We start from the raw sequence: 16162 nt of genomic DNA, 5'->3' as shown, positions 1-16162 counted from the left end.
CTGCCCCTGGGTCACAGTCAAAGGCTACCATGTCCCCTTGATTATTGTTGCTGCGAACATTACTTGTCCCCTCCAGCTCCACATTGAAGAAGGTCTATGCAATGCAAGGGTAGCTAAAACATGTGATGATCTCTACCCAGCCCCCATTCAAAAGGTCTACCCTAAGAATGCCAGGCCAAGAGTACTGGGCCCCAATTCCAGCTACTCCCATTCTCTTAAAGGACAGAAGTTTTGTGCTCAGAACACCATAGGCTAGTGACCTCACTCAGAAACCTTCTCCTAAAGCAGGAGTGTCATTCTAAGCAAACTGGACCCCTGTGCCTGCTTATTTCAGAACATATGAATGCAGGTTTTACCTAGAAAGAAAGTTGTACCATGATAGTGGAGGCCTCCAAAGCTCTCTCCACTTGAACTGACTCTATTTAGAAAAACATGTGCAGGCAATTCAAGCTGAAGTGAACTCCAAAACTTAATAAATATTTGGTATAAGCAATTAAGAGAAGACTAGTGGTCCCATGAGACTGAAAAGCTAACTGTAGATCAACTACAAGGCTTTCTGGTGCACAGGGCCTTGCTCAGTAAGTTAGATTCAGTTTAGTCACTCAGTCGTGTCCGACTCTTTGCAACCCCATGACCTGCAGCACACCAGGCCTCTCTGTCCATCACCAACTCCCGGAGTCCACCCAAACCCATGTCCATTGAGTCGGTGACACCATTCAACCATCTCATCCTCTGCCATCCCCTTCTCTTCCTGCCCTCACTCTTGCCCAAAATCAGGGTCATTTCAAATGAGTCAGCTCTTCGCATGAGGTGGCCAAAGTATTGGAGTTTCAGCTTCAACATCAGTCCTTCCAATGAACACCCAGGACTGATCTCCTTTAGGATGGACTGGTTGGATCTCCTTGCAGACCAAGAGACTCTCAAGAGTCTTCTCCAACACCACAATTAAAAAGCATCAATTCTTCGGTGCTCAGCTTTCTTTATAGTCTACCTCTCACATCCATACATGACTACTGGAAAAACCATAGCTTTGACTAGCCTGACCTTTGTTGGCAAAGTAATGTATCTGCTTTTTAATATGCTGTCTAGGTTAGACATAACTTTCCTTCCAAGGAGTAAGCATCTTTTATTTTCATAGCTGCAATCACCATCTACAGTGATTTTGGAGCCCAGAAAAATAAAGTCAGCCACTGTTTCCCCATCTACTTGTCATGAAGTGACCAGACCGGATACCATAATCTTAGATTTCTGAATATTGAGCTTTAAGCCAACATTTTCACTCTCCTCTTTCACTTTCATCAAGAGGCTCTTTAGTTATTCCCTTTCTGCCATAAAGGTGGTGTCATGTGCTTATATGAGCTTATTGAAATTTCTCCTGGCAATCTTGATTCCAGCTTGTGATTCCTCCAGCCCAGTATTTTTCATGGTGTACTCTGCATCAGTTCAGTTCAGTTCAGTTGCTCAGTCGTGTCCGACTCGTTGTGACCCAATGAACCATGGCATGCCAGTCCTCCCTGTCCATCACCAACTCCTGCAGCTCACCCAAACCCACATCCATCGAGTCAGTGATGCCATCCAGCCATCTCATCCTCTGTCGTCCCCTGCTCCACCTGCCCCCAATCCCTCCCAGCATCAGAGTCTTTTCCAATGACTCAACTCTTCACATGAGGTGGCCAAAGTACTGGAGTTTCAGCCTTAACATCATTCCTTCCAAAGAAATCCCAAGGGTGATCTCCTTCAGAATGAACTGGCTGGATCTCCTTACAGTCCAAGAGACTCTCAAGAGTCTTCTCCAACATCACAGTTCAAGTACTCTGCATATAAATAAATAAATAAATAAATAATCCAGGTTACAACATACAGCCCACACATTCTCCTTTTCCTTTTTGGAACCAGTCTGTTGTTCTATGTCCAGTTCTAACTGTTGCTTCCTGACCTGCATACAGATTTCTAAAGAGGCAGGTCAGGTGGTCTGGTATTCCCATCTCTTGAAGAATTTTCCACAGTTTATTGTGATCCCCACAGTCAAAGGCTTTGGCATAGTCAATAAAGCAGAAATAGTTGTTTTTCAGGAACTCTCTTGATTTAACTATGTGCTGATGGTTGCGCTCGCACTCCCAACCTGGTCGTTTTCTGGCCTGAGGTGATCCAACCCTCAGGTCTACAGGCTCTATGGTCAGATTAATGGCAAACTCTAAGAGGGTTTACACCAAAAGGGATCTTTCCAGACATCTGCTGCCAGTCCCGCCGTCCCTGTGGTGAGTCCCTGCTGACTCATGCCTCCTCAGGACACCCTCCAACAAAAGCAAGTAGTTCGGTCAGTTTACTGTGGAGTCACTGCTCCTTTCTTCTGAGTCTTGGTGCACAAGGTTTTGTTTGTTCCTTTAAACTGAAGTCTCTGTTTTTCCAGTCCTATGGAAGTCTTGTAATCAACTCTTGCAGGCCTTCAAGGTCAGATTCCCTGGGGATTCCTAGTCCCTTTGTCAGGTCCCCAGATTGGGAAGTCTGATGTGGGGTTCTGAACCTACACAACAGAAGCAGAACTTCTTTGGTATTATTGTTCTCCAGTTTGTGGTCACTGACCCAGTAGGTTTGGGATTTGATTTTATCATGATTGTGCCCCTCCTACTGTCTCACTGTGGCTTCTTCTTTGTCTTTGGATGTGGAGTATCTTTTTTTAGCAGGTTCTGGCATCCTCCTGGCAATGGTTGTTCAGCAACTTGTTGTGATTTTAGTGTTCTCACAGGAGGAGATGAGTGCACATCCTTCTACTCTGCCATCTTGAACTGGAAACTGCCTATATCTTTTTGAATTATTGTTTTCTGCGGGGTGACTTTGAAGTAACCTAGGTTTCAGCAAGATCAGACAGTCAGGGGCATCTGTGATTGCAAGGCATGAGAAGAGGTGGTATTAAAGTATCACAGAAGCCTGGCAATCTCTTCAAGACTGAGAACTATGGTGAGGTTTGCCCACTAAATTCTAGAACCAAAATAAGAAACAATCCAAGAAGCATACTGAAAGAGAAAGAAATACCTTCTCTTCTTACATCCTCACTTCTGCCTTTATACTGTTTAAGCAGCCATAGACAAAAGGTAAATGAATGAGGGCAAGATATGCTCTAGAGGCCAGAGTTGTATGATCACTACTGTAGAATATACAAAGATTCCACAACAAGTATGTTGGGAAATAATAAACCATTTCTTCTAGTGCAAATTTGGCATAATGCATTCTGTTAATTTCCTTTTTCTAATGAGTTTTTTTATATTGCCTTCATGTTCAGAAAAACAGAACATGTTTTTCCTAGATATAGTGTTTTCATTTGGTCTTCCATTGTCCCGTCTTTTAGCACTTTAAGGATAGTATTGTATTGTCTTCTGTTTTGAATTTTTCTAACCAAAATCTATGCTTTACTTTTTGCTTGATAATATATAATTTTTTTTCCTTCTTGTTGCTTTGACAGTATTTTTCATCCATTTCCAGAAATTTTATCCTCCTGTGCTTTCATTCCATTTCCTTTCTGTTCCTTTTAATTGAGTTTTTGTGAAGTTTCTTGTATCTGTGTGTTTAGAGTTGTTATCCACTTTCAAGAGAAAATTTGACCATTACAGTTTCTAATATTTTTCTAATCAGCTCCTTTCTAATTATATTTGCTAATTTTCTCAGTTATCACTGAATGTCTGTTAGTTTTCTTTTTTTTTCATTTTTAACTCTATGATTGTGTTTGATTTGTTTCAATTGCTTTGTATTCATGTTTAAATTTTTCTTGAATTGTTTCCTTTTTCTCAGGAATTACAGTCATTTGCTGCTTGTTGTACAGTATCTAAATATGGTTGGTTCATTTAATTTCTACAAAGTTTATATTTTGTCATGGAAGACAGATCTTATAGTAATTACTTGCTCACGAGTAGATGTGGAAGCATCTTAAGTTCTGTATTTTTTCAATGTTATCTGAATTTTATATTTGTAGTATAAGCACATATTTCAGTGAGAATGTATTCTTCTTTGTATATTGAAGTGCATTAGTTGTTAATATTGTGGTTATATCTTTTGAAGCTAAATTATTGATGGGGCTTCTGGCAAAGATGACAGAGTAGGAAGACCTTGAGCTTAACTCCTCCCACAGACACACCAAAATTGTAACCACTTACAAAGCAGCTATCTATATAAATATCCTAAGGACTGTCAGAAAAATTTTTCACATCTAAAGACATGAATCAGGAACAACAGTGAGGTGGCTAGGAGAGGCAGAGACACATTATAGTCAGGACTGACACCTCTGGGTTAGCAACCCACAAATGGAAGGAGTATCATATGTAGACATCCTTGCCAATGAACACACAGCTGTTCAACGTCCCCACATTAGGCTTCTGAGTCCAGGAGGGCTTGCACAGGGAAGACAAGCCCTCAGAAAATCTAGCTTCGACAGCATGCAAGCTTTCTATTCGGAAAAGCTGGAAGGCTGTCGGAAACAGAAACTTCACCCTTTAACTGTGCATACAAAATGTCACACACTCTAAGTCCCAGTACACAAGCACTAATTTGAAAGAAGCTTAGGTCAGACCCACCTGCGGATCTTGGAGAGCCTCCTGGATAGGCTGAAGGCAACTGAGACTCCCCCTTGGAAAGGGAACACTGGAAATAGCCATGTGGAAGTAGCCATTTTGAGGAGCTCTTTCTACTGTGATGACATCAGCCTACCAAGTGTCATTTTGGAAACTTAAACCTATCAGTACTGGAGGACATACCCACCCATGCTCAGTTGCAGCAGGTCAGTTTCAGCCCAAACTCCATTGAGCTGTGTAAATGGAGCAAATCAGGGACCCATCACCACCCCCAGGAGGCCAACACCAGCCTGACTATCCCTTGGCTAAGCAGACAGCTGCATGAGGACCTGGCCCTACTCTCCAGTGGGCCAGTAGCAGCACTACCCACCACCCCTGGCTACTCAACCAATCATGAGGATGAGATCCCTTACCCTCCAGTGGGTTCAAAGCAAATGTACAAGGCATAGCCACATAGCCAACTCAGCTGGGGTCCAACCCCACCTGCCAGCATGCCTAATATACTAACTCCTACCATTACAGAAGGGTACATGCATCCCATATAGGGGCAGCACTGGGGCCTATACCTCTGATGACCAAATGAGAGAATGCTTCTGGACCTCATTGGATGTTTCCTACACAAAGTCACTTCTCCAAGATTGAAAACTATAACTGATGTACATAGGAAAATACATAGAGAACTGGGCAAAATAAGGAGACAGAGAAATATATTCCAGATGATGAAATAAGACAAAACCTCAGAAAAAGAACTAAACGGAGAGGAGATAATCAATCTACTCAATAGAGAGTTGAAGTTAATGATCTAAAAGTACTCATGGAACACAGAAAGAGAATGAATGAACACAAAAAGGATTTCAGCAAAGTTAGAAACTATAAGTAAAAATCAAACAGAACTGAAGAATACAATAGCTGAAATAAAATCCACACCAGAGGAATTATCAGTAGATTAGATCAGAGGAATTGATCAGTGCTCTGAAAGACAGGTCATTGGTAATTACATATGATGACCATAAAAAAGAGGAAAAAAATTTTTTTTAATTAAAGTAATCTGAGACTTTTGGGATGACATCAAGTATGCCAACATTCACGCTATAGAAATAGCAGAAGGAAAGAGAGAAATGAACAGAAAACTTATATGAAGAAATAATGGCTGAAAACGTCCCTATCTCAGGAAGGAAACAGACCCCTAGGGCCAGGAAGTATAGCAATTCAAGTTAGATTAACTCATAGATCCACATCAAGACACATTATCATTAAATTATCAACTATTAAAGATAATGGGAGAATCTTAAAAGCAGCAAGACAACAACAAATAGTTACATTCAAAGAAACTTGCAGAAGACTATCAGATGACTTTTTAGTAGAAAATATGCAGGCCAGAAATGAGTAGCATGGGCATGATGCATTCAAAGTGTTGAAAGGAAAAACCTGCAACTAAGAATACTCTACCCAGCAATGTAATTATTCAGATTTGGAGAGGAGATAAAGATTTTTCCAGACAAATAAAAGCTAAAATGGTTAAGAATCATTATATTGGCTTTATAAGCAATGGTAAAGGAACTTTAAGCAGAGGAAAAAAAAAAAGGACCACAACAAAAATGGGAAAATTAAGAATGAGAAATATCATTGGTAAAAAAAAAAGAAAAAGAAAAGAAAAACATATAAAGTAGTGGATCAACCATTTATAAAGTTATAAGAAGGTTAAAAGACAAAAGTAGTAAAAATATTTGATACTCACAATATGTGATAAGGATAACCAAAGCAAAAAGATATAAAATATGGTGTCAAAACCATTAAAGATAGGACATGGATTTAAAATGTAAGGCTACTAGAATGCATAAGAATCCACCTGCCGATACAGAACATACTGGAGATATGGGTTCAATCCCTGAGCTGGGAAGATCCCCTGGAGTGGGAAAAAGCAACATACTCCAGATTCTTCTCTGGAAAATTCCATGGACAGAGGAACTTTGTGAGCTACAGCCCTTGGGTGGCAAAGAGTTGAACACAACTGAGCGCTGAGCACACATACATGCACATTCAAACTTAAGAGATCATCCACTTAAACATATGTATAGAAAGAAAGAATGATAGATAGATAGATAGATAATGCTCAGTTGCTAAATTTTGTCTAACTATTTGTAACCCCATGGACTGTAGCCTACCAGGCTCCACTGTCCATGGGATTTTCTAGGCAGGAATACTGGAGTGAGTTGCCGTTTCCTCCTCCAAGGGATATTCCTGGCTCTTCCTGGACTAGATTGAACCCATGTCCCCTGTGTCTGCTGCATTGGCAGGCAGATTCTTTATCTGGAGCCATCTGGGAAGTCAGAAAGATAGATGTTGATATATATATATATATATATATATATATATATATATATATATATCAGATCAGTCACTCAGCCCTGTCCGACTCTTTGGGACCCCATGAATCGCAGCATGCCAGGCCTCCCTGTCCATCACCAACTCCTGGAGTTCACTCAAACTCACGTTCATCGAGTCAGTTATGCCATCCAGCCATCTCATCCTCTGTCATCCCCTTCTCCTCCTGCCCCCAATCCCTCCCAGCATCAGAGTCTTTTCCAATGAGTCAACTCTTCGCATGAGGTGGACAAAGTACTGGAGTTTCAGCTTTCTCATCATTCCTTCCAAAGAAATCCCAGGGCTGATCCCCTTCAGAATGAACTGGTTGGATCTCCTTGCAGTCCAAGGGACTCTCAAGAGTCTTCTCCAACACCACAGTTCAAAAGCATCAATTCTTCGGCACTCAGCCTTCTTCACAGTTCAACTCTCACATCCATACATGACCACAGGAAAAACCATAGCCTTGACTAGATGGACCTTTGTTGGCAAAGTAATGTCTCTGCTTTTGAATATGCTATCTAGGTTGGTCATAACTTTCCTTCCAAGGAGTAAGCATCTTTTAATTTCATGGCTGCAGTCACCATCTGCAGTGATTTTGGAGCCCAGAAAAATAAAGTTTGACACTGTTTCCACTGTTTCCCCATCTATTTCCCATGAAGTGGTGGGACAGGATGCCATGATCTTTGTTTTTTGAATGTTGAACTTTAAGCCAACTTTTTCTCTCTCCACTCTCACTTTCATCAAGAGGCTTTTTAGTTCCTCTTCACTTTCTGCCATAAGGGTGGTGTCATCTGCATATCTAAGGTTGTTGATATTTCTCCCGGCAATCTTGATTCCAGCTTCTGTTTCTTTCAGTCCAGCGTTTCTCATGATGTACTCTGCATAGAAGTTAAATAAACAGGGTGACAATATACAGCCTTGACAAACTCCTTTTCCTATTTGGAATCAGTCTGTTGTTCCATGTCCAATTCTAACTGTTGCTTCCTGACCTGCATACAAATTTCTCAAGAGGCAGATCAGGTGGTCTGGTATTCCCATCCCTTGAAGAATTTTCCACAGTTTATTGTGATCCACACAGTCAAAGGCTTTGCCATAGTCAATAAAGCAGAAATAGATGCCTTTTTGGAACTCTCTTGCTTTTTCCATGATCCAGCGGATGTTGGCAATTTGATCTCTGGTTCCTCTGCCTTTTCTAAGATCAGCTTGTACATCAGGAAGTTCACAGTTCACATATTGCTGAAGACTGGTTTGGAGAATTTTGAGCATTACTTTACTAGGGTGAGATGAGTGCAATTGTGCGGTAGTTTGAGCATTTTTTGGCATTGCCTTTCTTTGGGATTGTAATGAAAACTGACCTTTTCCAGTTGTGTGGCCACTGCTGAGATTTCCAAATTTGCTGGCATATTGAGTGCAGCACTTTCACAGCATCATCTTTCAGGATTTGGAATAGCTCAACTGGAATTCCATCACCTCCACTAGCTTTGTTCGTAGTGATGCTTTCTAAGGCCCACTTGACTACTTGACTTCACATTCCAGGATGTCTGGCTCTAGGTGAGTGATCACACTATCGTGATTATCTGGGTCATGAAGATCTTTTTTGTACAGTCTTCTGTGTATTCTTGCCATCTCTTCTTAATATCTTCTGCTTTTGTTAGGTCCATACCATTTCTGTCCTTTATCGAGCTCATCTTTGCATGAAATGTTCCTTGGTATCTCTGATTTTCTTGAAGAGATCCCTAGTCTTTCCCATTCTGTTGTTTTCCTCTATTTCTTTGCATTGATCGCTGAAGAAGGCTTTCTTATCTCTTCTTGCTATTCTTTGGAACTCTGCATTCAGATGTTTATATCTTTCCTTTTCTCCTTTGCTTTTCGCTTCTCTTCTTTTCACAGCTATTTGTAAGGCCTCCCCAGACAGCCATTTTGCTTTTTTGCATTTCTTTTCTATGGGAATGGTCTTGATCCCTGTCTCCTGTACAATGTCACGAACCTCATTCCATAGTTCATCAGGCACTCCGTCTATCAGATCTAGGCCCTTAAATCTATTTCTCACTTCCACTGTATAATCATAAGGGATTTGATTTAGGTCATACCTGAATGGTCTAGTGGTTTTCCCTACTTTCTTCAATTTAAGTCTGAATTTGGCAATAAGGAGTTCATGGTCTGAGCCACAGTCAGCTCCTGATCTTGTTTTTGCTGACAGTATAGAGCTTCTGCATCTTTGGCTGCAAAGAATGTAATCCATCTGATTTCAGTGTTGACCCTCTGGTGATGTCCATGTATAGAGTCTTCTGTTGTGTTGTTGGATATATGTCATCTTCCTTTATATGTTAACCTATATATGCCATGTTCAAGTAGTCTTTATCCCCAGCATACAAGGACATATAAATATCAACAATTCAGTCAATGTGGTCATCTCTTAACTAAGTGAAAATAAACGTTATCTGATCATCTCAATAGATGCACAAAAACTTTTGCAAGATTAAACACCTATTAACAATAAAAATGCTGAACAATGAGAGTCTAGATGGACTATATCTCAACATATTAAATATAACATATGCAGAAATTTCATCCAAAAACTGCAGAATATACACTCTTTTCAAGTGGACACAGAAAACTCTTCAGGATAAATCACATGCTAGGCCACAAAGCAAGTCTCAGTACATTTAGGAAGACTAAAATCATAATAAACATCTTTTTTGACCACAGAGATGAGAGACTAGAAATCAAGTATAATAAAATAGCTGCAGAAAAGCTTCAGAGACAAAATCATGTGGAGATGAAATAATTTGCTATAAAATAAATAGTAGGTCATTGCAGAAATCAATAAAAAAAAATCAAAATAACTGGAGACAATTGGAAAATGAAAAACAATGATCCAAATTGTGGGAAGCAGCAAAAGTTCTAAGAGAGAAGATTATACAGGTATAATTCTACCTCTAGAAAGAAGAAAAATATCACATAAGCAAACTTATACATAAAAGAACTTGAAAAAAGAAGAAATTAAAAAACAATCAGACTACAAACTGGGTAGTAAGAAAGAAAAATGATCATAGAAGAAATAAATAAAATAGACTAAAAAAATGGAAAAGACTGATGAAGCAAATATCTGATATTTAAAAAGATAACAAATTCATAAGCTTTTAGCTAGACTCATCAGAAAAAAGAGAGAGAACCCAAATCTATAAAATCATAAATAAAAGTGAAGTTACAACCAACACCACAGAAACACAGATTATAAAATATTACTGAGAAAAATTGTATGCCAATAAAATGGACAATTTAAAAGAAAAGGACAGATTCCTAGAAATGCATAATCTCCTAAGACTGAATAAAGAAGAAATAGAAAATGTGAACAGACTGATTGCCAGTAAGTAAATTTAATCAGTAATAGTAGCCTCCCAACAAGCAGAATTCCAACAAACAAACAGCTTCACAGGTGAATACTACCAAACATTTCAAGGAGAGTTAACACCTATCCTTCTCAAACTATTCCAAAAATTAACAGTGTGGAGATTCCTTTAAAAACTGGAAAATAGAACTGTCATATGACAGAGAAATCCCACTGCTGGGCATAGACACCAAGGTAACCAGAATTGAAAGAGACATGTACCCCAATGTTCATCACAGTACTATTTATAATAGCCAGGACATGGAAGCAACCTAGATGTCCATCAGCAGATGAATGGATAAGAAAGCTGTGGTACACAAATGGAGTATCACTCAGCCATTAAAAAGAATACATTTGAATCAGTTCTAACGAGGTGGGTGAAACTGGAGCCTATTATACAGAGTGAAGTAAGCCAGAAAGGAAAACACCAATACAGTATATATGGAATATATATGCATATATATGGAATTTAGAAAGATGGTAATGATAACCCTGTATGTGAGACAGCAAAAGAGACACAGATGTATAGAACAGTTTTTTGGACTTTGTGGGAGAGGGCGAGGGTGGGATGATTTGGGAGAATGGCATTGAAACATGTATATTTATCATATATGAAATGAATCGCCAGTCCAGGTTCAATGCATGATACAGGGTGCTCGGGGCTGGTGCACTGGGATGACCCAGAGGGATGGGATGGGGAGGAAGGTGGGAGGGGAGTTCAGGATGGGGAACACATGTACACCCATGGTGGATTCATGTCAATGTATGGCAAAAACCACTACAATATTGTAAAGTAATTAGCCTCCAATTAAAATAAATAAATTTATATAGAAAAACAAAAACTGAAGAGGAAGGAACAGCTTTCAAGCTCATTCCATGAGGCCAACATCACCCTGATGACAAAACCAAACATGACACCACAACCAAACAAAAGGCCAGCATCATGTTTAACATAAATGCAAAGTCCTCAACAAGATATTAACAAAAATTTTTTGAATAATATATTAAAAGTATCATACACCATTGTCAAGTGGAATATATCCCCAGCCTGTAAGTATGTGTCAGTACCAACAATTCAGTCAATATCATCACCTCCTAGCTAATTCAAAATAAAAGCTATATGATCATCTCAGTAGATGCACAAAAGCTTTTAACAAGATTTAACATCCATTATGACTAAAATGATCAACAATGATGTCTAGAAGGACTATATCTCAACATAATAAAGGTCATGTATTACAAGCCCCCAGCCAACCTCATACCTAACATTGAAAAACTGAAAATGCTTCCCCTAAAATTAGAAATTAGACAAGGATGATAAAACAAAAGAAAAGAAAAAGAATCTGAATTGGAAAGAAAGAAAGAAAACTGTCAATGTTTACAAAAAATATACTATATAGAGAAACTCATAAAGATGCCATCAAAAATCTATTAGAAATAATATATGAATCAATAAAGTTACAGGATATAAAAACTTATATGCATAAATCTGTGTAGCATAGTGTTTCTATATCCTAGCAGTGAACTACCAGAAAGAGAAAGTAATAAAAATTCAATTTACAATTTCATCAGAAAATAAAGTACCTACATTTAAAACTCATTAAAGAGGTAAAAGATCTGAACTTGGAAAACTGGAAGATGCTGATCAAAGAAATTGAAGACATCACAAACAAATTGAAAGATATACCATGCTCATGGATTGGAAGAATTAATATTATTAAAATGACAATACTATGCAAGGCAATCTACAGATTCAATCCAATCTCTATTAAAATACCAATGGCATATTTGGACAGAACTGCAACAAGTAATTCTATAATTTGTATGGAAACATAAAGATCCCAAATAGCTGAAACATTCTTGTGAAAGGTGGGCAAAACTGAAATTATTGTGATCCTTTATTTCAAATTACACTACAATGCTAAGTAATCAAAAGAGTATGGTACTGGCACAAAGATCTATACACATAGATCAGTGGAACAGAATAGAGAGTCCAGAAGTAAGTCCAGGTTCATACATCAATTAATCTACAATAAAGGAGGAAGAATACACAATGGGGAAAGACAGGCTCTTCAATATATGGTGCTGAGAAACCTAGATAGATACATGCAAAAGAATCAAACTGGTGTACTTTCTCATACCCTGTACAAAAGTAAACTCAAAATGGATAAAAACATAAATGTAAGCTCTGAAACCACAAAACTCTTAGAGGAAAACACAGGCAGTAAACTCTTTGACATCAGTCTCAGCAATGTATATATTTTGAGGAGGAAGGATCTGTCTCTTCTGTCAAGGGAAATAGAAGCAAAAATAAACAAATGGGACTACATCAACCGAAAACCTTTGCAGATGAAGGACTCTGAACAAAATGAAATGGCAGCCAACTGCATAGGAGAAAATATTTGCAAACAATGTATCTTGTAAGAGGTTAATATTCAAAATATGCCAAAAAATACCACATACAACTCAACTTCAAAAACAAAAGTAAACAAACAAACAAAAAAGAAGCAAAAAGCAATCTGATTAAAAGCAAGCAGAGGATCTGAATATCCATTTTTCATAAAGACATATGATTGTCAACAGGCCTTAACTAACCTTAATTAGTATTCTCCTTTTTAAAATATCTAAACTGCTTTCTCTTCCTCTACTGGTTAAACTTTTACTAATACTGTATTATAATAAAAAGAAGACCTGGTCCCACATCATTTTGCTGTCTATACACTTATAAAACCCAGATTAAATCTAAAAATGATTTTTTTTTACTTTGGACAGTTATTTTCTAAGAATAAAACTAAATTATAAACATATTTAGGAAAAATGGCATTCTTAGAAAATTAGGCTTGTGAAGTAGCATACTATGACTGTGACTTTAATGTAGTTTTTCAGTCACTGTGTAGTTTTGAAAGAATTTTCAAATATAGATCCTGATCTTAAACTATTTTTACAAAGGATTTTTTTAAATGTATTGAATACTATCGTATCTTCCAATATATTCTCTAACTGTTTTGTATTTAAATATAGGAATACAAAGAATTATCAACCATTATCTCACTTTTGTGATTTAGTGGGCATTTGTCATATCATGAAATATACCTACATTAAGAAGCATAGATAATTACAAATTGAAGTGGGATTTTTTCTTTTTAAAATCATAACTATAATTTACTACATAACTTAAAATATTTACTTATCTAAAACTTTCCTCATATGGAAACTTTTAAATCTCTTTTCTATGCTTACCAATATGTATGTTGAGATAATACCATTAAGTTTTTCTTTGTCAGTAAAGAAAATAAAGTCCAGAAATATTTCCCAAAGGATATACACAACTATAGAAGGAAAAGTTCCTTGTATTTGAACTATACTACAATGTACCTGAGGTTATTTCAGTCCTTATGGACAACAGCCCTGGAGTCTACACTTATGTCTCCATAATTGACTTCACAATTACTCCTCTCCCAGTGGAATCCATCATAGAGGATGAGTAAAAGCTCAGTGCTAAAATACTCTTGAAAAAGGTATCAGAGATTTAAAAATAATTGAGGCCACTAAAAACACAACTTTTGATTCACTAGCTCATGATCATAGACTCTGGGTGACACAAGGTTGCTATGATCTTTAAATATCCATAGTTACCCAGTTATCCTTACTTTAAGACATATCAGGTATACTAGAATTCAGGAAAGGGATTTTCTTTATGTATATCACTGAAGTTTCCTTTCTCTGTCTAAAGGGTGAGATCTCTTGGATTGATGCAGCCTTGGTAGAAAGTTGTTCATTGCGGTATAAGGACTGGAATATTCACCAGCTTCTCTCTTTGCTTTTAAAGAGAGGGCCAACTAATTACTACATTTTTTAAAATTAAATGACTATTAATGCAAGTCCAACATTTGTAATGAAGCAATTAAAATTCATGTATTTGGGAGAATGACTTTGATATGAGAAAAGGAACGTATGTTTAGAAATAGAGTTAGAGAACTTTATCTACTCTTAGTGATTTTTGATTTTACTTAACATACCAATATTGTCTAATCACATTGTTTTCAAAGATGGCTCCAATAGCAATGGAAACTAAATATATTGAGGCAAAATAAAATAAAAATATTTCAAATATTTTTAATACTGTCATGTAATGACACAAATACTGATGTTGCTATCATAATGGCTATAAACACTACCATAGAGATTCCATGCAATATGCTTATTTTAGATAAGATGTAATACTCCTAATTTGGATAAGATAATTTTTAACAATAAATATAGCAAGAATAGAAATTCAGAAAGTGAGTAATCTTAGACAATAAAATACACTAATTTGCAGAAATCCTTGCCAATGTATGATTTAAATAAAATAACCAAATAACTTCTTTCATTGTTTAATAGAATAACAATTCCTGAAGTTTAGTAATATCTAAATCCAAATTCATGCATCCTATTGACATTAAAATTGTTTTGTATACCTTTTCTCATTAAGAAGTAAATAATGTATAGCTATATTTAAGAGTGTATTGATGAATTGATGACTCAAAGTCGCAATTTCATTTCTTTTGCATTCTGCCTCTCAGCAGTTGTTTGCCATGGGTGACAGGGGAACAAGCAACTACTCAGAAGTGACTGACTTCATTCTTGTCAGCTTCAGGGTCCACCCAGAACTTCACATTCTCCTCTTCCTGCTATTTCTGCTTATCTACACCATGATCTTTCTAGGAAATATTGGCATGATGGTCATTAATATGACTAACCCCCGGCTGAACACACCAATGTATTTTTTCCTAGGCAACCTCTCCTTCATTGATCTCTTCTATTCTTCTGTTATTGCACCCAAGGCTATGAGCAACTCCTGGTCTGAGAGCAAGTCCATCTCATTTGCAGGCTGTATTAGCCAGTTCTTTCTCTTTGCTCTCTTCAGTGTGACTGAAGGATTTATCCTGGCAATCATGGCTTATTACCGCTTCATTGTCATACGCAACCCATTCCTCTACACTGTCCAGATGTCAACACATCTCTGTGTTCAGTTGGTGGCTGGTTCCTATTTTTTTGGCTGCATCAGCTCAGTTCTTCAAACTAGCATAACATTTACTTTATCCTTTTGTGCATCTCGAACCATTGACCATTTTGTGATGACCGTCCACTTCAGAAGATTTCTTGTTCTGATCTCTATATTTATAAGTTGGTTTCTTTTTTCTTATGCAGCATTATCATTAGTTGTCATTATTGTGTCATATATATATATATTGTATCCACAGTTCTAAAAATACGCTCCACTGAGGGGTGAAAGAAAGCCTTCTCCACTTGCAGCTCCCACCTAGGAATCGTGAGTGTACTGTATGGTACTGTATTTTTTATGTATCTCACTCCTGATACATTTCCTGAGCTCAGTAAAGTGGCTTATGTTACTCCCTAGTCACTCCTGTGTTGAACCCTTTGATTTAAACTCTGAGGAACAAAGATGTCAAAGAAGCTCTGAGAAAGAGCCTAGAGAAAAGATACTTTAATCCTATTTTTACAGTGATGTAAATGAAAGTCCTGGGAATTATAACAACTTGGGGAAGCAACTGACTAAAAAGTTGTATCCATTGATCTTAGAAATATTTAATCATAAAGTTTTCATATATTAGAATTCCATGTACTTACAGCTGAAAAGTACATTTGGACTATGGTTTGCCTGTTTTGATTCAAGACTGGAATGACTTTCTCTGTGCTTCATCTTCAATTTTCTTGCATTAGTAACATGTGTTATGTGGATATAAATGTACTTGGTAGAGGTAACACAAGCTAATGTAATAAGCAAATGAAATATCATATTTACTGAAGAAATCTTTGTGAACTATTTGTAAGAGAA

The 16162-nt window shown here is 37.4% G+C and overlaps 1 pseudogene; it reads left to right on the top strand.

Moving 5' to 3' along the window:
* Window positions 1-14867: 14867 nt before the first annotated feature.
* On the top strand, window positions 14868-15837 carry LOC129641509 (olfactory receptor 9K2-like; annotated as a pseudogene).
* The last annotated feature ends 325 nt before the right edge of the window (window positions 15838-16162 follow it).

Source organism: Bubalus kerabau, chromosome 1, assembly GCF_029407905.1.
Source record: "Bubalus kerabau isolate K-KA32 ecotype Philippines breed swamp buffalo chromosome 1, PCC_UOA_SB_1v2, whole genome shotgun sequence".
NCBI lineage: Eukaryota > Metazoa > Chordata > Mammalia > Artiodactyla > Bovidae > Bubalus > Bubalus kerabau.
The sequence above is the reverse complement of the archived record's forward strand: the minus strand, read 5'-3'. Positions and strand labels throughout refer to the sequence as shown.